The sequence below is a fragment of the Protopterus annectens genome, chromosome 13.part0, assembly GCF_019279795.1.
Source record: "Protopterus annectens isolate FY-2018-M chromosome 13.part0, PAN1.0, whole genome shotgun sequence".
NCBI lineage: Eukaryota > Metazoa > Chordata > Ceratodontiformes > Protopteridae > Protopterus > Protopterus annectens.
Window position 1 is genome coordinate 723,632,040 of NC_056747.1, and position 22,688 is coordinate 723,654,727.

Here is a 22,688-nt window from a genome sequence, read left to right on the forward strand (position 1 = left end):
GTGCACTGCTGACCCTCAAATGTCCCCTGATAAGGTTCATTCCCTTGCTAAGACTATACAAATCACAGTCAATGATGAGCTATCTAGAGGAGTCCATCATGGCGCTTACAAGGGTTCTTTATACCACTGCTTCACTCTAATTTTTTACATTTTCTTTGAGAGGCACACCTTCCTACAAGGCCCTGTGGTGTCCTGTTTTGTTTGTCACTGAGCAAAAAACTTCATAGCATAAACCATCTCAAGAAGATTCCCATCATCTAAATGTGAGCAATGGGGGAATTTCTGCATTCATCGCTAACCCTCCCAGTGGTGATCTATGCATCTACGTCACCTTGGAAACTACCTATGCTCCTCTTGTCAGTGCATGCTGTCTTGTATGCGCAGACAAGACCTGTACCATCACCAGCTTGGGTAGCCACAGCTGACATCCCTCTCAGTGCTGACACCTGCTTTCCATACTCCAGAGTCTCCACCCCTAGCACTGAAGTGGCAGAGAAGTCACCACTTCCTACCCCCAGTGTGGAAGAGCCATAGGCATACATTTACCTTCCACCCATCTCTAGCTTTTCCATTCTCAAACCTCTAATTGAATTTGGGTCATCTGGATCACAGTCAGGGCTTTATCCATCTGCACTATAGAGCTGGGAGAAATACATAAAATTTCCATGAAGTCTCATAACCAACCCTTTCACAAGAAAACAGAGCAAGAACTGTCCCTAAAGGCAGATTAGCTCTCCAGTGTAAATAGTTCTTTTTAATACTTGAGTTCAGAAGAATTTTCAAGAAAGCAGACCGTTATGGAGAGTTTCAAAGTTTAAAAATGATTCCAGTGACATAAACTTTGTATTTATTTGATTATTTAGAATGTCTTTCAATATGCTTAGGAGTATTATTTTTATGTAAATAGCCCATTAAAGGCATAGAGCATTGTTAAGGTTACTTTTAAAGTCATCGGTGTAATGTAATGTGTATCACTTCATAGCCTATATAATCACTTAACATAGGTGAGTGTAGAATATGTGTTGTCAGCCATTAAATGTCCTAGCTCTTGGAAGTTGCATGTCATGTTGTATATAGTTCTAGCTAATTGATTGTAGACATAGACCTCATCACATCTTCGTTGTGTCTCTTATTTACTTGACTTCTAAACAACAAGGTCCTGACAGTTCACTTGCCAGAACGTCAGTTTGTCCACACACAAAATAACCACCATTTCTCACCTGGCTACAACTCTCTTGTTTTGCTACAATCATGTGAAAGAAGTTATATGGTACTATGGGTTGGAGACAGTGGCATTGACAAAAAGGCAGGAGTCAGAGCTGGATGTGGCAGAGTTAAAGATGTTAAGATTTGCAATCGGTGTGACTAGGATGGATAGGATTAGGAATCGGTATATTAGAGGGTCAGCTCATGTTGGACAGTTTGGAGACAAAGCAAGAGAGACGAGATTGCGTTGGTTTGGACATGTGCTGAGGAGGGATGATGGGTATATTGGGAAAAAGATGCTAAGGATGGAGCTGCCAGGTAAGAGGAATAGAGGAAGGCCTAAGATAAGGTTTATGGACGTGGTGAGAGAGGACATGCAGGCGGTTGGTGTGACAGAGCAAGATGCAGAGGATAGGAAGAAATGGAAAGAGATGATCCGCTGTGGCGACCCCTAACGGGAAAAGCCGAAAGAGAATGATGATGATGTGAAAGAAGTTCTGCCTGTAGTACTGTAGTTCGTCTTATTTTGCTCATTCACATAGAACTAGCCAGTCCAAATTCATAATTTGCTTAACATGAGGTACAGTTTTGCAAACCCCTTGTATATTCTGGTGTACACAGAGCTTAATGTAGGTCCAAATCCAGGATTGCCTCTGTTCAGGGGATAGTAGGTCAGTTGTTTTCACAGACTGTGACTCCCCAGATATCTCCTTTTTGACAGAGTACAGCTCTGATGTTTTGTTGCCAAGTGAAAGAAATTTTGCCAGAAGTAATGCAGCTCATCCTTTTTCACCTCCCCCCCCCCATACAGATCCATGAATATGTAACTATATTTGAGTGGCAATTGTGATTGGTTTTGGTCAGTTTCTTTAACACACACGGATTTAAACACCCATCTTCCTGGTTTTAAAATGTCCCTAAAACAGGTGTTTTTGATTTACTGTGTAACTGTTAATTTCTTTATACTGTCTTCTACTTCAGTCTGTGCATTGCCACATTTTTAATTGCTCAGCTTATCCAGAGAGTCCACTCAGTTTTAGTATCATTTCTATCTGTTTTATCTAATGCATATCACTAATTATATTATGTTTTACTGTTTTATAATTATTATGGTGTTTGAAAGAAAAATGTCTAAATAAACTTTAAAGCAGTAATGCCCATTATTGTTTTGAATTGAACTTGTGTTGTACCGCACTCTATAGTCAACTTTGACTTTGCACATCTGGTTTAATTTAAGCTATAATGGAACATGGCATGTGGTGTCACACAACACATTATTTGTGCAGAATATCGGCCACTACTTCCTTAAGATAAGAACATGAACTCTATAGCATTATGTGCAGGAAAAAGTAATAAAATAAATAATATACTATTAAACTTTTTATGCTGCCCATTAAGACCGAGATCTGCCTCTGGAAAAAATATCGGAACATGGAATAATGCGAGTAGTGGATTTCCTGATATGGATGCATATTTATGGGTTTCAGTATTTAAAAAATGTATACTGGTTAGATTATGATGTCCACGGATTCATTCTATCATTTGTGAAAATGCTTTGTTAAAACCTATATCTTTCTCATAGCCTAGTACCTACCTATGAACCTATCGGTCCAAGGGCCTAAGTAAGCCTAACCAACAAGGTTCCCTGGCTTACGCCACCCAAGAAAGTTATTTTCCTGTGCCCCTGTCGAGCAGAGCCACCAAAGTGATCCCCGGGGTTTATTTCCTATTTCCCATCCACTTATCAAGATTTTTCTTGAAGAGTGCTAATGAGGAACTTTGCTTGACATAGATGGGTAGCTTGTTCCAGAGTGTGGGAAGTCTCTGGGACAGGAATGTAGCCCTCCAGCATGTCCTGTCTATTGTGGTTACAAGGTCTAGATCCCCAGAGCGTGTAGCTCGGAGGGATTGGGATTTCTTTAGGTGTAGCATGTCCAACAGCTCTGGGTTTGACATAGCTTTATATTTTAGGCAGAGATCATCTCAGAGCAGGTGATATGCTACAGAGTAAAGCTAGAGATTTTTGAGACGGTCAGTGTAGGGCATCTGTTTGAGGCCAGTAATCCTCTTTTTGTGAGGTACATCTGTGGCCTTTCCAGCTGCTGCAGATGTCTTGTGAGGTACATTCCAAAAGGGGCGTTGTACTCTATAATGGATCTAATGAGTGTCGAGTAGAAGGGAACAATAACCTCTTTTTTTTCCTAGATGAGAACCCTTTTGTGATGAGGTGTGCCACGTAGAAGGATTTCCTGAGTACTATGGCGATGTGATTATCAAATGACAGACTACTGTCCACCTGGGTCCCCAGGTCTCTTATCACACATTCGGAATTAAGTAGACTGCCGCCTATGTGGTAGTTCATGGTTACAGAGTTTTTAACCAAAGGGGATGACAATGCACTTTTTGGCATTGAGCTTGAGGCCGTGGCTCTGACACCAGGCATCTGTCTCAGTGAGGCCCTTCTGTAGGATGTCCACATCATTTGGGGACTCGACTATGACTCCTAGTTTGCAGTCATCTGTGAACTTCCTTAGTCAAAGGCCTTCTCTGTTAGCCTGTACTTAAGAGAAGTAGATACCAAACAAGAGAGGTCCCAGGACTGAACCCTGTAGTATTCCACTTGTCACTGGTTTGAAGTCAGATTTGTAGTCTGTAACTTTAACAGTGTGGGTTCTGTCAGTGAGCCAATTGGCAATCCCTTTTGTGACATAGGGATTTATACCTAGTTTAGTGAGTTTAGAATTCATTCCAGAATGGGGGATGGTGTTGAAAGCCTTGGCGAGGTCAAGATAGGCTATGTGAACCACCTTACCCTGGTCTACAGCTTTGGTGACTGCCTCAAAGAAGTCGATCAGGTTCAGGAGGCATGATCTGCCTTTCACAGACCCGAACTGGGTGCGGTATAGTTTGGAGGTTACCAATGTCTTTGAGTTCCATGATGTTACATTCCTTGGCCTTACAGACCAGGCTCGTCAGGCTATTAGGGCAATAGTTCCTGGGATCAGTGGTGGCTCCCCCTTTGTAGAGTTGGATAACTGTTGCTGTGTGCCATTCAGTGGGCACAAAGGCTGATGTGAGACTATGACTGAACATGGTGCTTAGGTGGGGAGCCAGTTTGTTCTGAAGTTCGTGTAAAACACAGCCTGGGATGTTGTCCGGTCCCATGGTTGCTGTGTTTTTGACTTTAGAGAGTGCAGCTTTTACCTGTGTAGTTGTGATTACAGGGAGTCTGCATTCTTCCTGTATAGATATGGGCCCTTTAGGGGGTGGGGGGGGGGGGTTAAGTTAGCACTGAACCTATCTGCCAGGACATTGGTAATATCAGTTGGTTCTGTAATTTTTATGCCATTGTGCTGTAACTCAGAGCAGATCTGGGTGTTGCCATTGAGATTCTTGCCATAGCTATATAATGCTTTGTGGTTGTCCCTAGAATCAATGATGATTTTGTTTTCGTAGCTAGCTTTGGAGGATCTTATAAGGGATCTCAGCTTCTTACTGAGGCTGACCAGGGAACTCATCTACTCATAGGATTTTACTCTTTTGCACCAGTTTCTTCCTTCTGTTGTAGAGTTTGTTTATAGCAGGGGACCACTAGATTGGCTTCCTTTGTTTGGAGGATAGCGTCTTGGCTCTGTTTGGGATAGCACGATCCAAGCACTCGTTTAAGTGCTTATAGAGTGCATATGTGTAGTATTCAGCAGTCGTAACTGTATTGCCCATCTGCATGGGTGTCATGAAGTTCACGACTTCTGTCTTAAGAAGTATGAAGTTGGCTTTGGAGAAATGTTTTACCGTGATTTCCTTAATGGGGGGGTGGGGGCGTGATGTGGATATCTAGGGTGATTAGCTTATGGTTGGATCTGACCAATGAGGAGTTGACTTCAGGTTTGGAACATTGATCACTCATGTTGGTAATGACTAGGTCTAGGATATTGTTGCCCCTGGTGGGGGTTGGATACATTGATCCAGGGCAGTAAGGTGATATATATCATAAAATGTCATTTAATGGTCCTTTAGTAGATAAGCCAAGTCAGTCTGTATTAATATTCTTAAGACTCATTTAGAAACAATATATATTGACATACTATTTTGGAAAAATGTTTTCTCTACTCTGTCGACAGCTCATACCCTTTGCTGCTTAATCACTAGTATTCATTTTAAAATAATAACTTACTTTATTGGTCACACTATCTAAAGGGAGCAAACACATTATAAGTAGATAAGATTATGTCAAATTTCCAATTGAATCATACAAACTGGATCTCCGTGAATAACATCAAATTAAAATTAGAAGAAAAATAAAGACCTTAATGACTAACCTAGAAAACAAATGTAAAATATATATATATATATATATATATATATATATATATATATATATATATGTATATAATATTATATTATATATATTCTATGTTATTAAACTACTTTTAATGATTATTAATGGAAATGGGGAATTGAAACCCGCTATATCTAAATTATATGAGCTATTTTTTGAGATAAATAATAGAATAGATAAATTTTAGAACTGTGTTTTCTAATGTAACCAAAATGAAGAGAATAATCATCACACCAAGGAATTGATCCTAAAATCATTGGGACTGGCAACAACTAGTACCACTTGGAAATTATTTGTATGGAAACATTTGAACATGGTATTTCTTTCACCATGTAAAATACATATTTACAAAACTAATGACAAACTGTTTTGAAAGTGTGGGAAGTTTACAGCAGCAGATATATTTTAGAAGTTCTTGAAGACTATGAATTATTGGGAAGATGTTAACAGTGTTAAAGACGTTTTAAAGCTGTTTGGACTGACACATGTATAACTGTGTCTTGACAGATGCATAATAATAGAATCTCTTGCTTCAATTCCTGGTTGCATAAATCTGTCACAGTATTCCTTACTGTAAGCGCTTTTGGCAATATCAAGTAAAGTGATTACAGTAAGTCTAGTCGCTCACAGCTACAGGCAATAAAATTCTCGCGATTTTAAACACAAATCCAGTGTAGAGTCAAATCCAGTAGAAAGCTGGATTTGTGTTTAAAATCTGGAGACTTTTATTGCCAGGAGCTGTGAGTTTTTGCTACAGTTGACTCTGCACTGGATTGTGTTTAAAATCTGGAGATGTTTATTGCCTGCAGCTGTGAGTTTTTACTGGATTTGACTCTACACTGGATTTGTGTTTAAAATCTGGATACATTTATTGCCTGCAGCTGTGAGTTTTTACTGGATTTGTGTTTTATTTAGTTATTTATTTACATTTGTTGATCGGGAGTGTTTAAAATATGGATACTTTTATTGCCTGCAGCTGTGAGTGACTGGGGTTTTTGCTTGCAACTTTGACTCATATTTTATTTCTCCTGTCACTTTATTTTGGTATTTGGTGTTAACTTTTTCAAAGTAATTACAATAAATTGGAAAGTAAAGAAGACTGTCCACCTAAATTTGCTGTTATCAGAAGTACCACTGTTGTATGCTATAATGAAAGGAGTTCCATCAAACTAAGGACAGTAAGTAGTAATAAACTTTAAATATTGGTTCAAATTAAAAACATTGTTAGAAAAATACAATTGATTATAACTGAAATTAATTTTAAATAGTTAAATGAATATGTGGTACATATACAGTTCTGATTTATGTATATACATCATAAATAGTTTGTGTATGTTAGTTATTAAACAAAACAAAAATAAAAATCTGTTAAAAAAAAAGATAATGTGCATCACCCATTAGGAAGTACAAGTATTAAAACATCTAATATCAAAAATACAGGCTGTGCTGAAAGAAGAAAAATGTCTGTTTTTTATTGTCAGTACAACCTAGAATGCACTTGTCACTTGCTGTCCCTTGCAGCTTTTTTTATCCATGTTAAACATGTGAAGCTAAAATGGCTCTGGAAACAAATGTTTTTCTTTTGTGATGAAGACTGTAATGTCTCAGTGATTATTATATTATAATCAATAACAACCTCAAATGTTTTTTTTTTTGCATGCAAAATGTGCCAGAATTGGTCTATAATGACATGGACATCTTTTTATTTAAAGCTTGGATTAGAATTTTTGAGAACAACTTGGATGACTCTGGTTTTCTACTGCTTAGTCAACAACACCTGATTTGTTCAAAAGTGACAGTTGCCTGGGGGGGTGTCATTTGCACTGAACCTGGAGGTGATTGTATATTTAATGGAGACTCGGTCACTACATTTGCCTACACAAAAAAATACAAAAATAAATAAATAAAAATGCTTCTTAATTGCCGCTAGCAGCACTTCCGAATTTTAGTTTGTCTGACAGACTTCACACAGACAAACTAAACCCATCTGAAAGACTGCTGTACTGTAAGGTGACTGACTAAAGCCATAGTTATAATGTGCTGTGAAAGACAATGGAGGTAAAATGCAAAGCAGGAGTAAGATGTGAAGCTGTGACCTTATAACTAAAGAAAGAAAGAAAAAAGGAGGAGACTGACAAAAGGGGCGTTGTAGTATGGAGGGACCAGGTGGTCAAGCATTCCGTTTACAAGTGAACAGATATAGCAAGTAGTTTAATAGTTTATTGCCTAAATGAGGCTTGCTTTGTTGCTCTATGCCATGGGTTTAAGGCTAGCCAAGGTGACTGTGACTGTTTATCTGTAACATAGCTGCTACATTATGAAATTAAATCTGTGCATGCTACAAGGAGAATTTCTTGTTTGTTACTTTCAGGCTGTCACTGGTCCAAGAAATGCAGACTGATCAAGCAAAGAGAGTTGGCTGATGGAAAAAACACAGCCCTCCAGTTTATGCCTATACATTAGTAATTAATGTTGACCTTGATAAAAGGATGTAATATGTTAGTTTTGCATTTTCATTAATGCTTACATTTTTGAGTATTTGGACATATATAATGAGATAAATGCCAAAAGGATGAGGCCCAAAAAAAGGTAGCAAATTTAAAGAAAAGAGCAATCTAAGACACCTCCATACCTGACCAGAAAGGCTCCTAGGTTTATTCGAGTTTCCATTTAGTTCCAAAAATCCCCCAAAGAACCTCAGTATTCTAAATCCTTTTGTCAAGAAAATCAAATTCCAGATTGTAATTTAGCAGTTAGCCCTTCCATTTTTACAGAAAAGAAAATGGATGTGCTCTGTGGAGCCCCAAAATGCCTTCCTATACATAAAGATAGCACCAACATCAAGAAGATTCCAGCACTTCAGGTTAGGAACCCATAGCCATCAGTTCAAGGCCCTGTCATTTTGTCTCAGTACAGCCTCTAGAGTGTTTACCAAATCCATGTTAGCCATAACAGTCTGTCTCAGGCTGAGGGATACCAGGATTTTTCCATACTTGGGTGACTGCTCCTAGTATCTGTGGCAAGAGAATCTCTAGGAGAAGTAAGAGAAGACTTGCTTCACTTGTTCTAGTCATTGAGAATTTCGTTGAACACCACAAAGTCCCCAGTGAAGTGGTCATAAGCACAGATTTTCATAGGTTTTCACCTGTATATAAAGGCTTATTTGGTAAGTCTATCTATGGACAGAACACAGGTCCTAAAGAGTAATATTTGACTATTTTTGATGTTTCCTTGAGTCACAACAACTCTCTGCCCCACAGTCTCAGCAGTCAAGGCAGTCCTGGTATTCCTTGCACCATATGTATGTTCTTTAATGGACATTGAAGGTTTGGTGGAATCAGAATTTCGACTCCAATAATAGGTGATGAGATTATCCAAAACACATCATCACCATCTTCACTGGTGGTTGAATCCAGGCATATTTCTTCAATGCTGTGTATTTCAGTCACCATGGACACCTGCCCTTGGGTAGGTGGGGGGGGGGGGGTTATGGCTTAGGCAGAAGGTCCAAGAAACCTAGTCTCATCAGGAGGCTTCCTTGCAAAACAGTGTTCCTTATGTTGAAGGCTGTATAGACCACTAGCTGTTATCCAATTTGATGACTTGGAATTGGTGTGGTACATTGGTAATCAGAGAGGGACTCTCTCATTATTATCCCTGTTAGGAGGCAGTGTGGATATGGGAATGGGCAGTGTTGTCTGCATACTTTCACATAGCAGTGCTTATTCCATGTCAAGCCACTTCTCTAGCGGACAGGTTCAGTCCATGTCTACTGATGCTGCATCACTAGCACCTGTGTCAATCGGTGCTGAACATAGTCTTTCATTGTTGAACACCTTGCTGTGACCTTTTGGCATCACCAACCAACTTCAAGTGCAGTCACTTTTTCTCAGTCATTCTGTCATAAGGGAAGACATCTACTTATAGTGTAATTCTTAAGTGCCCCCCTAGTCTTCTCTACACATTTCTTTCCTTGCCCCCCCATTATAAAATTCTTAAAGAAAGCCAAACAGAACAAAACCAAGGTTGTCCTCATAGCCACATGGTTCTCCTGATTCTGCATCATCTGGTGGAGAGATCTCTCCTCATTAGACCTCTCAAATGTGTCCTTTCCCATCCCTCTGGGTTGCCTTAACTTGGGCCAGCAATCTCTGAAACTAATTGTATGGCTCCTCCACTTTCCTTAAAGACTAGGGGCCCATGTATCCCTCCCTGGATGGTTCATATTTTAACAAAAAATCCTTCACAAGGAAACTTTATCATAACAAATTTGGCAAAGTTTTTTGTTTGGACAACAAACTAGTGCATAAATTATTGTTCAACCCTCATCTCTACAGTACTTAATTTCCAGAAGTGCAGTAGCTAGGTTTTCTGGTGCCCTATGCAGCTACCTGATCTGGCACCCCATTTAAATTGTGTGTGTATAAGGTGGTCCTCTGCTCTGACTTGAGGGTCTTCTGTGTACATTCTAGCAAGTCACTTGCTACATTCTAAGTACTGCACACTTCGCATTGAAGCATTTCCGCCCTGAAAGAGACTTCAGTACTGACATTCATTTCTGAATGCCAATACTGCCCCTACCAAATATGGAGTGCTGAAGTGATTCAGCCCTGACCACAATTGCAGTTCTGCCCAATTGACATCTACAGATTTTGCTGACACCATATGTACAAGAAGGTTACCCCCTTCACCCCACCCTAGCTATACCTCTGGTTTCTGGATTATCTTTTTGATCAAGGTTAAAGGCCATCGTACTGCTACTTCCAAAGTCCACCAAGGCTTAAACTCAGCACCTCTAGCTTCCCTAAATGTTTATAAGGCTTTCCCTCATATTTTATGATATCCACCCAGAGAACCACTTCCCTCCTGGAATCTAAATTTTTTGATAGAGAAATTGACCATTCCACCCTTTGACCTGTGTCTAAAGGAGATTCTTGTGGCTATCACCTTGTCCAGAAGAGTTGAAGCTACCAGCCCTTTGATCCAAACACCCCTACATCATCTTTCATACATATAGGGTTTCTCTATGCACAAGCTCAGGAATCATGCCTAACGTGGCCACAGAAAGGAGCCTCAACCTCAAGCAGACCATTAATGACCTAATATTCTTTCTTCAAGTATCTAGCTCAGAGTACTTATTGCAAAATCTATGTCCACTGTCAATTATGTTTTTATTTGGAAAGAATATAGAATATTAGATGGGATTAGCAGCTCATTATTTCCTCTCCCAAATAAAATTAACAAACAAAAAAAAAATCAAATTTCACGTTATCCTGGTGGCAATCAGACTTCTTCAGTTTTCATCACATGATGTACAATAAACATCTACCTAATATTCACAAGATACATTTGGCCGGAGTGATTGCTGTTTATGTAGCCTTTTTCAGGAATACCACAGTTGGTGGCATGTGTGTTGGTGCAACATGGATTTCATTGCACACTTTTGTAAGTCACTATAAGCTGGTTGTGATTTCTAGGCCCAGGTCTACCTTCAGAGCTACCAAATTGAGCAGTATTCTTTCTTGATGCCAACCAAGTGGTTTAGGTTGGAGAGACTGTCCTGTCATTGGAGTAAACATACTGGATCTTGGAAGATACAGGAGTTATATACTTGGTATAATGTTAGATTTTCATGATCCATGTCCGTCAGCTTCAACACACCCATTCACCCTCCATGAGAGGTGAGATGTATTATGGGACCAAGGTTGGAGTTTGAGTCTGTGAGAGATTTAAAGGTGCAGAGATATTGCCAGCTTTGGCTACTGCACCTGACACAGAAGTGAATGGATGTGGCTCTTGCATATTTAATGTAATGGTAAGTCCATAATTTTCACGTACTCCCTAAGCTTTTTAGGACATGGTTCTAGTGCAGGCATCTTTCTCTGTAGTAGATCCCAAATAATAATGATAAATACTTTCATGACATTGATACAGTCAGGTGATCAGCTGAAATGTTTGGTTTACTCCAGTCCCAATATAAAGGTTTATTATTTGGTCTGCTTAGTCTAGCCTGTCTATTTGTCTTGACTCAGTGTGCCATACTGCTTCAGGCTCAACACAGTGGCAAATACATTCTATTGCGAACACCAAAAATACATATAAATTAAGCAAAAAATTAATTATTACTTTCTGCGAGCATTTTTATCTGGAAAGTTAGGCCCCCACATCCCATCTTATTATATTTACCAAGTCTGAGGTTGTAGAAACTCAGAGAAAGAATAAATAATTTTATATCTGTTCCTACTCCCAGGCTTACCAACCACCAAAGAACACAAGTAAAAATAAAATGCCCCTGTCAGGAATTATACACCAGAGTAGCCACAGAGTTAAGGAATTTTTTGTGTACAAAGATCAGGTCAGCAATGCTACTTCACCAAACTTTGTCAGTGTACTGAGCAATGACAAAATGGGCATGACAGCTTCAAGTACTCTTTGCTAGCCTTCAGTTTACCAGTTGTAGTCTTCCCTATCCAGACTAAATGAACATTCCTTTCCTTCCTGTCTTCTATGACCAGGTCCTAGAAGCTCTTAAACTGCAATCAGAAAGCTGCACTATATCCTTTAAGCTAGTTGCAGTAGACTTTCCCTGACTGCATTCAAAATTCCTTTACTGAGACAGAGGTGCCCTGCCTCTATTATGTGTTCAACATTTTGGATAAACTGTATTAGACTACTGGTTTAAACCCCAGACACATTTATGAAAAATGAAATCACCCATGCAATTATTTGTTTGCTAGTGCATATCTATAGCTTTGTGTGTAACAGTACTGGAAACAGACTGCCTGCCTTGCTTGGATTACTTTCGAATACTTAGTAATACTGTACAATTATATATTTTCTATTATTTTTTGTTTTGTTTTGACTTAAGACGAGTTTAAGTTCGCTACTTCTACTAATATTGTCTGATCTGATTAATATACAGTGATTAACTAGAAATATATGGATTGAAAATCTCTCTTACACTGTTTTGTAAAACCTAGGAACCATGCTTCTTCTGTCTGTTCAAAATTACTAGACAAGAAGGCATGCAAGTTGGAGTTTCCAAATCCCCTTTTCCAGCCCGTATGCCTTTCAAGACGTCCTAATTGTAGGATGGCAATGAGGCATAACGCAGACTCTTTATAGATTCTTTAGAATCCTTACTCCAGTTTCCACATGGTGATTCAGTTTGCTGTCTGTCCCTTTCCTAGAACCTAGCCTTCTTAGTGTGGTATACTACTGGTTATCATACCATCCTGTACACACACACACTGCAACAGTTTGTCTACATGCGGGGGTTTGTACAACTTACCCAAATATTCTGATGCTTTAAATATTATACTGGTTACCTACTAGGTAGATCATCTGCTATAAAGCAATGCTCCTATATTGTTTGGGCACAGACCTTAAAGACTGGGTTTGGATCAGGGTGGTGACCCTACTTATAATCCTTGCTCAGCCACCAAGGGCTGCAGAAAATTCCCAAGGTGAGAATAAGTTCTGTTGATATGAGATCATTCTTGTTCAAGACATCAACATATTTGCTCATTTAGTCTGTGTCTATACCCTCCCCATTTTTCGCCTTTTAATAGTCCCTCATTCACCTGCTTTGCAGCATTTTAGTGATATCCTTCAAGAATGCAACTGCAGTCATAACATGTGGGTTGTCCTGCCTCAGGCAGCCCTCGGTCGGCCAGATTCCAAAGTCTGGGTCTGACGTCGGCTGATGTCGCATTTCTCTCCGACGTCAGAGCGGCTGGAGTACATAAGCATCAACCGACGCCATTTTCTTCAGTCTTTCTTGCCGCGCGGTGCCCGAAGCAGAAGCAGTTCGCAAGTGCCGGTCGGTCAGCTCCTGTATTCTACGATACCGAAGTCATCGAAAAAGCTAAGTACCCCATTGGGGACCTTTTCTTGCCTCAGCCGATGTCAGAAATTACTGAAAACGTTAACAATTGTCTTTTTTGTGGTAAACAAATACCTCATAAGGATTTCCACTCTTACTGCCTCCCTTGCCTGGGCCCAGACCACGACGTCTCGGCCTGTGTAGCCTGTGCTCGCTTCAACAAGCGCACTCTCAGGCGCCGGGTGGAGTTCGCTGAAGATTTTTTCGGCGATAAATTTGCTTACACCATGCCGTCGGATCTTCCGACATCGCAAACACCCAAAAAGCGAAAAGACTGGGACCGACATCCTAGGCCCGCGTCTACCTCCGACTCCACGCCAAAACCTAGTGCGAGTGCTCCGGTTCCCTCTGAGACGGTCTCTCCACCGCTCCGAACCGAAGACACCGCATTACCGACGACTCCGATTCCAGACATTACTCCTCCAGTTATAGACTTTCCTCCGGATACCGAAACCGAGGAAATGCCCGAGACCATTGCTGTAGACAAGGTCACTCCTGCACGTGGAGCTGCCAGACCTCCTTTGGCCATGTCTATTAAGGCCTACACTAGGGCTAAGGCAGCCAGCAAAACAAAGCATATTACTTCTAAATCCTTACCTCAGCCGACTCCGGAGACACAAATTATGTCCATGGCTGCTGATTTAATTTCCATGATTAGAGGTTCACAGGCCCATCCTGAGAGAGCATCCCAGCCTCCTCCTGATAAAAGGCCCCGGGTTGAACCCTCTGACCCTACTCCTTCAGATGAAGACTCTGAGGGCTAGCCAGGAAGAGCTCTTCCAGACTTATGAGGACTCGGATGCAGAAGATTCCATCCCTTCGGGCTCCTCTCCTGAGGATATTTCTTTTGGGGAAGTTCTGCACACCATGAGGGAACATTTCAAGTGGCAGGGTCAGGAATATTCTGATTCTAGGAAATGCCTTAGGACTTTCCTTAAGAAGCCTCAGCACAGGCCCTTAGCTATTCCTCCTGTACTTGATGTTCTGGATAATTTGTATTCTGACTCTAGTGCTACCCCTGATTCTCTTCCTCCTGTTCCAGCCAAGCCAGACCGGTATTACAGGGTCCCAGAAACTCATTCCCATTTATTCAGGGCCCATTCTGCTGATTTGGAAACTATTTCACAGGGGCCTAAAGGAGTTTCAGCCTCCACCTCAAAAAATCCTTTGCCCTCCAACAGGGAAGCAAGGTCATTAGAGAGATGGGGCAAAAAGGTTTACACATCCACTACCTTATCTATGAGAGCTTTAAATTGCCTTTTCATATGTTACAATATCAGGATTATCTCTTAGAAGATTTACAAAAAACATTAGCTTCTCCTGATCCTTTAGACAGGAAGACTTTGCAGGAAGCTGTACATAACACTCAGCAAGTAAGCAGTCACTTCCTGCAGTGTGGATATGATGCACTGGAAGCTTCATGTAGGGCAGCTATGACAGGGGCAGTGATTCGTAGACATGCTTGGTTAAAAGATCAACCTCTACCAGATCATGTAAAAGCAAAACTTCTGGATGCACCTTTGGAAAAGAACAAGCTTTTTGGTGCAAATGCTAAGGATGTGTTAAAGACCATCGAAAAAAGCAAAATCAGTTCAGACTGTGAAAGATTTCCTCCAGGTTCAACCCCCCAGATTCAGTAGGAATTGGCCTTCAAAAAACTGGTCCTTTCCTAATCCAGAAAAGTTTCAAAGGGGTAAGAACAGACGTGGCCGAGGAAGAGGCCAATACAGAGGCCCTTACAGGGGACGACAATGGCAGCCAGGAAACCAAAGAAGTGACGCAGGGGTTTCACCTGCCCAACAACCACAAACTCAATGACTTTCCTCTACTACCGCCTACCAGGGAACAACTAGAAGCTCCCTTGGGCGGAAATTATCTCTGTTTGCAGAAAACTGGCACAGACTGACAAAGGACAAATGGATTTTGGACATTATAGACCGAGGGTACAGGTTTCATTTTTATACCTTACCAAGAAAACAAGGCATGCCAAACCTACCACAAAATCAAAGGGCAGAGGCTATCAAGCAAATCACTCTGCTGACTCGAATGAAAGCAATAGAAAGAGTTCCACAACAAGAACAAGAACAATGGTTTTACACAAGACTGTTCCTTGTTCCAAGAAAAGAATCTCAATGGAGACCAATACTGGACTTGTCCGCATTAAACACCTTTCTCATAGTACCAAAGTTCAAAATGCTGACTCTACAGCAACTCCTTCCCATGCTGGGCAAGGAGTCGTGGCTGATTACTCTGGACCTCAAGGAGGCATACCTGCATGTCCCTATCAGACACAGCTGCAGAAGATACCTCAGATTTCTTGCAGGGCCAGAGCATTATCAATTCTCAGCATTGCCATTTGGCTTATCTACTGCCCAGAGTATTTACAAAATGCCTGGCTTCAGTAATTGCTCATTGCAGGCTCCAGGGTATACAAATTTACCCACCTGGACGACTGCCTCATACAAGCGGACGACAAATTGATGTTGACAAAAAACCTGGATTATGTCATACGATTTCTTCAAGCTCTGGGATACACAGTCAACTTCCAAAAGTCAAGACTGCAGCCATCCCAGCAAATAATCTTCTTAGGAGCCAAACTAGACACAGCCTCTCAGATGGCTTACCTGACAGAAGACAAGCAAGAGAAGTTAACTCATTACTTCAAAGGTTTAGCAAAACTCACCCAGATGACTGCAAGGAGATTCCTACAGGCCCTGGGTTACATGGCATTCTGCATTCTACTGGTTCCATTAGCAAAACTACACATGAGAAAGCTTCAATGGTACCTAAAAAGCATTTGGTCTCAACACAGCAACAACTTGGAGACAATCATACCACTCATTCCATGCCTACAAAAGGAATTCCTATGGTGGGCCTCGGTGAGCCAGGAAAACACAGGTATGTCATTCAAAACAACAGATAACACAGACCATGACTACAGATGCCTCAGACCTTGGATGGGGGGCGCACATGGAAGGCAGGTGTGTACAAGGACAATGGTCTCCAAAGGAAACACATCTGCATATAAACCAAAAGGAAATGCTGGCAGTAATGCATGCCATCGAGGCTTTTCAACACCAACTCCAGCAAGGCCATTTAATGATATGGACAGACAACACCACTGTGATGTGGTACATAAACAAGCAGGGGGGCACCCACTCTTACCCCCTTTGCAGACTGACAATGCAGCTTTGGGAGAAATCACTAAGCCTAAACATCCAGTTACAATCCCAGTTTGTTCCAGGAAAAGACAATGTGTTGGCGGACAGCCTAAGCAGGAATTTCACAGATCCACACGAGTGGAGGTTACACCCGAAGGCCTTCAGACAACTCACTGCGACATGGGGCAAGCCAGAAGTGGACCTATTTGCCTCTCACCTCAACCATCTTCTACCAAAATTTTGCACAAGGACATACCATCCAAAAGCTTGGAAAATAGATGCCCTCTCATTCAACTGGAACTCCCTAGCAATCTATGCATTCCCACCTCTGCCACTGATGACCTCAGTATTACTAAAGATCAAAGCAGAGAAGCCCAAGGGAATCATAATAGCTCCGGATTGGCCAAGACAACACTGGTACCCACTACTACGGAGCATATGTCACACCAGGAGGTGGGACCCTCCCTCAGTGGCCTCTACTTTTGACTCAACACAATTTCGAAACACTGCATCCAAACCTTCAGACACTGCAGCTAACAGCTTGGGAGATCCCATAAATAACTTCAGCTTATCTCTCTAAGGAAGTTCAGCGGATACTAACAGAGGCTCGAAGACCATCCACCAGAAAGGTTTACTTAGCAAAGTGGAAAAGGTACAGCAATTGGAATACCAGCAAGGGACATGATGCTTCATTGCTGAACATCCCACTTATCTTGGAATATTTGGCAGATATGTTAAAGAACGGCCTCTCATATTCTTCCATAAAGATACATGCATCTGCTATTTCAGCTAGATACAATACTGATCCTCCTGTTTTCTCTCACCCCTTACTAAGACAATTCCTCAGGGGAATCAAGAACATTAAGCCACCAAGAAAGGCCCCAGTGCCAGCCTGGGACCTCAATTTTGTCTTAGAAAAACTGACTCTACCTCCTTTTGAGCCAGCAGCTTCAGTTGACTTGCAATTTCTCTCATGGAAGACAGCTTTCCTGTTGGCAATTACCTCAGCAAGAAGGGTTTCGAGCTACAGGCCCTAATGGCAATACCACCCTTTATTATTTTCCACAGAGACAGGGTTTCATTAAGGACCAACCCTACTTTTATGCCAAAGGTGGTATCTAGGGTTTCTCTAAATCAAGCCATTCATCTGCCTGCTTTCTTCCCCAGTCCTGAGAATAAGGGGGAAAGACTTTTGCATACCTTGGACATTCACAGACAACTTCGATACTACCTGGACAGAACCAAGGCCAGTAGGAAGTCTGAACAACTTTTTGTAGCTTACGCCCCTGCAGTTCAAGGAAAAGCAATTTCAAAACAGACTATTTCTAAATGGATTGGACATTGCATCAGATTCTGTTATTCCTTTCATGGAAAGACTGTTCCAGACAATGTCAGACCACATTCCACCAGAGCTACAGCCACCTCTACAGCATTTTTAAGAGGGGTGCCTACCAAGGACATTCTAGAAGCTGCTACATGGATCTCCGTGCATACATTCTCCAAACACTACAATCTCCCTCTATATTCCAGATCCAGAGCAGGCTTTGCTTCGGCAGTCCTGCAGGGTTTGATTGCCACTCCATCTTTTTCCTAGTGCATACCTCCTCCCCCAGCTAAGCTATGGTATTCTACCCACATGTTATGACTGCAGTTGCATTCTTGAAGGACATAGTACAGTTTTGTACCTACCATAAATGTAGATGTCCGATAGACATGCAACTGCAGTCGGATTTTCCCTCCCTCCATACCCCTCTATGCCTAGGGTCCACTCCTATCCCTGTTACTCTTAGCTGGGGATATCTGTTATGGTGTATTTGTCTTATTGCTCATTTATTTGTTTGGAATTCTGTTTTTGTCTTCCAATTTGATTACAGCCTTCCTTGGAGGGCACCTGGCATCTGGGGCAAGAAACACTGAAGAAAATGGCGTCGGCTGATGCTTATGTACTCCAGCCGCTCTGACGTCGGAGAGAAATGCGACACCAGCCGACGTCGGACCCAGACTTTGGAATCCGGCTGACCGAGGTCTGCCTGAGGCAGGACAACCCACATGTTATGACTGCAGTTGCATGTCTATCGGACATCTACATTTATGGTAGGTACAAAACTGTACTTTTTTTGTCTTGTTGCATTATGAGTGTTACTTGCTTTGAAATGTAAGACACATTGTGTTTAAAAATGCCAGCCTGAATGTGAGTGTTAGTTGAATATCTGAAGCTGGCTTACAGTTCTGTGTTGCTTTTTGTTGATATTATAGAATGCCCTGTAGGTAGTGCTACGGAAATAATATTCTCCTGCGGCTTGTGTCCATCTTAAATAATAGTTGAGATGTAATTATTCAATGCCATGTCACATTTCCTGAAATGCTTAAAAAACATTAGTAATCTGCATGAGTATAGAAAAGATGTTTAGCCAGAATAGGTTTAAGGTACACAGACGTGTAATTTGGTGTGGGTTATTTATTTATTGGCTAAATTCACTAAATTGTTAGCCTTGGGTGTCAGAAGCTTTACATCAGGCTTTTCTTTATGCTTGTAATGCTTCACTTAGTATAATTATAAATAATGCTTTGTGTATTGACTTTGATGTCACCACAAACATTATGTAAAGAGAGGTTTAGGATTCCCTTTTGGCCTAAGCTGTACTCTGCTCCTTAAAGCACTTTTGCAGAATCTTGCTTCTCAAAGTAAATTCCTTACATTCCTCTATATTGATTAGTTGATAAAACGTAGCACCCTGATTTAACATTTGTTGAGCCCACAACATTTTCAGGACTTAAAAGCATAATGGTGTGCTGTTTCCATACATGTACCAATAATTAAAATAAATAAGTAAATAAACAGAAAAACTAGTAGCCGTGAAACACTGTTGATGAGCTCAGCCACAATAATTTCCAAAAATCAGGAAACCCAGGTAGTGTTCCAAAGCAACAAGCCTTTATTCGTCACAGACAAGTGATCCTCAGTAACAAGAAATCAGAAATACTTTGCAATGTTAAACATATCATCTTTTATACACTTAGAAGTAGGTGAGGAAAATATATGTATTGTTTAATTTTAAATAAGTCTATTCATGGCAAACAATATAAACAGGGCAGTAAAAGTGCATTTAAGAACAGCAACTACCCACCCCCACACACTACTACTGATTAGGTCAAACTAAATCCTAGTTAAGGAAAACACTACCTATCTATTTGCAACCCACGTTGCAAAATCAGGTATTAAGAAAAGCATAACATATAAACATTATCTAATTAGAACAATATGAATATAAATATATGTCTGTGTAATACTATCTAATAAGCATCCATCCAGTTATTTACAGCTCAGAAAAAAATGTCATGACAGTTTTCATGTTTACAGCCCCAAAAAATGTTCATACAATGAAAACCAGTAGAAAAAAAAATACAAAAATACAGAAAACAGTGAATGAAGTAAACTAGTAATGTATAAAGGTGTGCAGGTGTGTGCATGAGCGTGCACTAGTATGCTAAATGGAGGAATTATAGCAAAAATGTATGGTAATAGCATCATAAAGAAATGTGTGTTTTGAATCTACCATTTAAATCTCTGGTGTGATGCAAGAGTGTACTAAATCTAATCAAATCAGAATTCAGGTTAAAGTAACTAAACATATACCATATTTCCCCAAAAGTAAAACCGGGTCTTATATATATTTTTTGCTCCAAAAGATGCATTATGGCATATTTTCAGGGGATGCCTTTGTTGTACATGAAAAAAAATCTACATTTATTCATGTACACAAATCTACATTTATTCCAGTTTTCGGGGTAACAGTTCTAGGTAATGCGTTAACAGTTGTGTGAGAATTCTACATACAGTGCAACAAATATTTCAACTTCAGAATATCTACACTTTGGCTTTCACAGTGCAATATTTCATGCTTAAAAGAAAGTGCAGAAAAATCTCAATACATGTATTGCGGTCAATTAAAAATGCTAAGTTTCTGCAACACATAAAATACACGTACAAGAGCGGGACCTTATACATTTAAAATAAATCTAAATGTCTAACACAAACGGCAATGGTTTGCCATTCTAATTTGCCCTTGATCAAAATAAATATGCAAATTATTTTCCACTGCCAGTTTAAGCACATGTTTCGTCTCACCTTACAGAAATAACTGCATCAAAAGATTAAGTACTGACATCCCAAGGGGAATCAAACAGGTGAATAACTGTCACTTTTAGAGCGGTGTTGCTTTCTTTATTCCTTACCCAAACCCAAAGAGAAGAAGAGAAGAATAATGGAAAATCATAAAAATGAAGTCTGGGAACCAGTGCTACACACAGAATATGTGTATATATATATATATATATATATATATATATATATATATATATATATATATATATATATATATATATTACTTTGGAATTACCCCTTGATAATTTTTGTCAAGGAGATAATTTTTTTTTTGAATAATGAAACGTTACCTTAATACCATACAATAAAGTAAAACAAACTGACGAGAGCTTGCTGGCAGTAGAAGCAATCCATTCTGTTGCCCCGATAATGGAAAAGGTATTTAAATACAGTCATGTCATCTTCTTCTGGAACATCATCATAACTCTCCAAACCTTGAATTCCAGCATGAATTTCTTGCAACTCCATTTCCTGTAGAACCATTGGACCCAATCTGTCATGTTCAGCAATAGAGCTCTCCTTAAATGAGCACTTCTTGTCCATGTAGTCTGCTCATAGTGCATTGGCACCACAGCTGTCCGTGATGTCATCCCATGAATTCTTCACCCAAGTCACGACCTCTTGCAGGCTAGGCTTCACAAAGTTTCCATGCTGATTTCTCTCCATTCTGTTTTCAGTGTAGTCATTGAGTTCCATGTGCAAATGGTCCTTGAATGGCTTGTTTTTTGCAATATCAGGAGTCTGGAGATAGGCAATCATTCCTGCGGGAATCATTACTTGATCTATTCTTCTCTCTGCTAAGAGGTTCTTCATGTCTTTAGCGCTGTGAGTGCTGGCTGAATCCCAGACTAGCAGACCTCTTTTGCCACCTTGCAAAACAAGTGGCAACATTAGATCGACCCACTTCCTTATAACTGCTTGTGTGCACCAGGCTTTTTTGGTTTCAAGAATGTAAATGCCTGAAACACGTTTAATCTGATCTTTCATGCCCTTACTAATGATTAGAGGTGGTGTTTTCTTTCCATATAGACGAATTACCAAAATACAGGTAACGTGCACTTTTGTAACCAGTGGAGGGAATGTAGATTGATGAGGCACCCCTGTGATCAATTGCTTGAGATCCTTTGCCCACAAACACTGCAGTTTCATCCATAGCAATCATGTTGGGGAGTTGGTATTTAGAAAAGTCGATGCCATCAACAAAGAACTTGAGTGCAAGTGCACGTTTAATAACTTCAGTATCTTCCAGCTTGAACAGTGTTGTTGATCTTGGAGACCGTTCATATTGCTGAAGGAAGCCATCCAGCCAGTGTTGTAATGCCTTGAATTCTTCTGCGGATGTTTCTAACTGTGGTGCCATTGCAAGGGCAAATGCTTGAATATCAGCCCTGTGCACAACCAAAGCCTTTGCTCTCCTGTTAGCAATCCATTCACAGATGATGGCTTCCAGCTCAGGAAATAATGGTTGCCGACCCGATCACAATTGCACTTCTTAGCATTTCCCTCGTCCACCTGTTGACTGAGGTTATCGTACTCTGCTCGCCATTTGGAGATCCAACTTCTTCTCTTTGTAGAAAGCTGTAAGATTCTGTCCCCAGGAGTCCTCCATGATTCCTTTCTTGTACTTGACGGAATATCTCTTTCTTTTTGCACTCATCTTGTCTGGGGGGATTAATTGAAGAGTTACGAGACAGGAGTGGCAACAAAAATGACAGTTAAGAGACAACCACACCCATTCGTTAAGTGCGCACATTATTCATGCATTGTCTTTACTTTGATTGGTCATTCAGTATACTTGGCAGTGTTTATGGGCCAATGATCTCAAACAACAAGTGTGAGTGAGGACATTGCGGATTAGGGTTAGAGTAAGAATCCTGGAGGACTCCCGGGGAAAGAATCTTATGGCTTTCTGCTAAGAGAAGAAGTTGGATC

The 22,688-nt window shown here is 40.5% G+C and overlaps 1 protein-coding gene across 2 annotated transcripts in view; it reads left to right on the forward strand.

The window, feature by feature from the left end:
* SGSM2 (small G protein signaling modulator 2) overlaps window positions 1-22,688 on the forward strand; it is a 1,814,022-nt gene that overhangs the window by 859,416 nt on the left and 931,918 nt on the right. The gene's annotated exons all lie outside the window — the stretch shown is intronic.